The following is a 3,713-nucleotide window of genomic DNA, read 5'->3' as shown; positions in this document are numbered from 1 at the left end:
TCAACTCATGTGCTTGGATCGGATCGAGCTATTGAGTATTGGGCCTGCATACTCGCTCATCCGTATCCTTTGCGTACCGCCCCATGGCCCCGTCCTTAGAGTTAATGACTAGTAGGCTTAACTCTTTGTATGTCTGCACCACAGTTCCCGTTCGTTCCGTGCCGTGGCCGGATACGTATTGCACATCGGTATACCTGTCGCTACTCAGGCAACTCGTGTGCGTGGATTGGATCGAGCTCATGGGGTGTGTAGAGATTCCATGTTATAATTGCAAGTCCATATCCACTTTATAGGTTAAAGTCATAAGTTGTGATTGCACAACCATACTTCATAAGAGTTTAATAACTCTTCAACTAACTTTCGTTCTGGTGTCTTGGTATCAAATCGCATAAGACACAAGATTCTACTGGCCAAATAGAATCTAGCACATTGGTTAACCTGGCGCCGCAGTCAACTCATGTGCTTGGATCGGATCGAGCTATTGAGTATTGGGCCTGCATACTCGCTCATCCGTATCCTTTGCGTACCGCCCCATGGCCCCGTCCTTAGAGTTAATGACTAATAGGCTTAACTCTTTGTATGTCTGCACCACAGTTCCCGTTCGTTCCGTGCCGTGGCCGGATACGTATTGCACAACAGTAGATACCATCACCTGACGTATCTAACACACCACTATTGTAACTCGTCGTCGAAGGACCTTTCAAGTGCCTGATGGCCAGGGGAGCTCTTACACGGCACGGAGACACAGTGATGCTCGCCCATCACAGTGTACAACGATCGAGTTTGCTTAAGTGTCTGGGTACCTACACACCAGACACAATGCAATGGCCACGGATCCACACAAGGCACATCACATGCAGAAAGCTTCACCAGATTCTGACACATACCACACACATGCAACTCGTCGTCGAAGGGGCGTTCAAGTGCCTTACGGCTAGGGGAGATCTAGCTCGGCACGGAGACACAGTGATGGTCACCCATCAAAGTGTACAACGAACGAGTTGGCTTTCAACAAATTCTGACACATAGCAAGCGAGCGACCGAGCTACACCGCAGGCAGCCCATGGTTGGTCACTCGCGGACGATCATCAGTAATGATCCTTCCGCAGGTTCACCTACGGAAACCTTGTTACGACTTTTACTTCCTCTAAATCATCAAGTTCGGTCAACTTCAGCCATGCCAGCTGCAGCTCACGAAGGAACCGCGGAAGGTAAGCCTCCAGAAACCTCACTAAATAATCCATCGGTAGTAGCGACGGGCGGTGTGTACAAAGGGCAGGGACGTAATCAGCACTAGCTAATGACTAGTGCTTACTAGAAATTCCAGGTTCATGGGGACCGTTGCAGTCCCCAATCCCGACTAGATGGGCATTTTAGTGATTTCCCGTTCCTCTCGGAATGGGGGCGCCTATTGGCGAGAACACGCTGCGACCCACATTGTAGCACGCGTGCAGCCCAGAACATCTAAGGGCATCACGGACCTGTTATCGCTCATTCTCAGCTTGCTAAACACAAGTTGTCCCGCTAAGCAGGGCAAACGTAGCCGACGACCGCCCGTGAAGGCGCCGCCCGGCTGTAACGTCAGGTGCGCCCGGAGGCGCACTGCTGACAGCGTTCTAGTTAGCATGTTTGAGTCACGTTCGTTATCGGAATTAACCAGACAAATCATTCCACGAACTAAGAACGGCCATGCACCACTACCCTTAAATTTGAGAAAGAGCTATCAATCTGTCTTACCTCGATAAGTTTGGACCTGGTAAATTTTCCCGTGTTGAGTCAAATTAAGCCGCAAGCTCCACTTCTTGTGGTGCCCTTCCGTCAATTCCTTTAAGTTTCAACTTTGCAACCATACTTCCCCCGGAACCCGATTTTGGTTTCCCGGAAGCGACTGAGAGCACCGAATAGGGGTAGCGTCTCCCAATTGCTAATTGGCATCGTTTACGGTTAGAACTAGGGCGGTATCTAATCGCCTTCGATCCTCTAACTTTCGTTCTTGATTAAAGAAAGCATCCATGGCAAACGCTTTCGCTTCAGTTGGTCCTACGACGGTCTACGAATTTCACCTCTCGCGCCGTAATACCAATGCCCCCAACTACTTCTGTTAATCATTACCTCTAGGTTTCTGACAAACCAACGAAATCGTATAAACCGAGGTCATATTCCATTATTCCATGCAAGATTATTCTCGGCCAACGCCAACCCCACGGGGGGGCCGGACGCTTTGTCTTAGCCTGCTTTGAGCACTCTAATTTGTTCAAGGTAAATGTGAGTATCTTGAGCACCATGAGGAGCCCGTGCCGGAGTTAACCGGTAGCACGGTACTCGTTCACAGAGTAACGCCCAAGTACACCATTGTGAGTCGCAGCCGTGAGCGCGCGCACGAACGGCCCCGGCGTGTAACCGGGCGCCCGTGGCGGTCACGTGTCTGGACGGGCAATCAACTTCGAACGTTTTAACCGCAACAACTTTAATATACGCTAGTGGAGCTGGAATTACCGCGGCTGCTGGCACCAGACTTGCCCTCCACTTGATCCTTGTTGAAGGATTTATACTCAACTCATTCCAATTATGGACCATCGTTAGAGAGGTCCATATTGTTATTTCTCGTCACTACCTCCCCGTACTGGGATTGGGTAATTTACGCGCCTGCTGCCTTCCTTGGATGTGGTAGCCATTTCTCAGGCTCCCTCTCCGGAATCGAACCCTGATTCCCCGTTACCCGTCGCAACCATGGTAGTCCTCTACACTACCATCAATAGTTGATAGGGCAGACATTTGAAAGATCTGTCGTCAGTCGACAAGCGACCATACGATCTGCGTCCTTATCCAGACTTCAACTCAAGCCGCCCGGAGGCGATTGGTTTAACTAATAAGTGCACCAGTTCAGCTACCCGCGAGGGCAACAGTCCCGGCATGTTGCATGTATTAGCTCTGGATTTTCCACAGTTATCCAAGTAACTAGTGGTAGGATGATCTTGTGAATTATAGCTGTTATACTGAGCCTTATGCGGTTTCACATTCATTTATGTTTGTACTTAGACATGCATGGCTTAACCTTTGAGACAAGCGTATATTACTGGTAGGATCAACCAGAATTCGTTCCACTACAGACACACACTCGCTTAGTGGGAAATAAATTTCCACACAACTCTCTCTCTCTAGAACCATATGGAATGGCTCTTTGGTGTTGGGTAAGGCACCAATTTGTTGGGGTGTAACGGTCACCACCAACTTTAAGTTTGTTAGGGCACAACGGAAACCACTAACTAAACTTTAGGAAACTAAATTTCCTCACACATTATCTCTCACCATATTAGCACTAGGTGCTATCCACGATTGTACAACGTTTCAACTCTTGAATCGACCGTAGGGCCGCGGAATTGCTTCCGGGCCCCTATTCTCGCTATTAATTGTTCATCTCTTTCAATACATCGAGTTCGTTCCATTGGGTAGTTCGCATGGCGAACGTTTTGATGCAGCCCCCTGGGGGACCACGGCACTTTACACCGGGTATGGTGTATGCGCAACCTACAGATAACAATAAACCCCTTATGCGTGTGTAAACCGATGTTGGGCTGCTCAACATCTTTCATGGTTACATCACTTGCACCAGAACCCACGGTGCCGATTTGGTAATATGTTGTACATTTACTCTCAAGATGTACGCTTCGGCCCCTTATTCAGGGGCTCAAGCTATTACCAGCAAGAACAAT

The sequence above is a fragment of the Anopheles funestus genome (genome assembly GCF_943734845.2).
Source record: "Anopheles funestus chromosome X unlocalized genomic scaffold, idAnoFuneDA-416_04 X_unloc_53, whole genome shotgun sequence".
Taxonomy (NCBI): Eukaryota; Metazoa; Arthropoda; class Insecta; order Diptera; family Culicidae; genus Anopheles; species Anopheles funestus.
Note: the sequence above shows the minus strand (reverse complement) of the source record.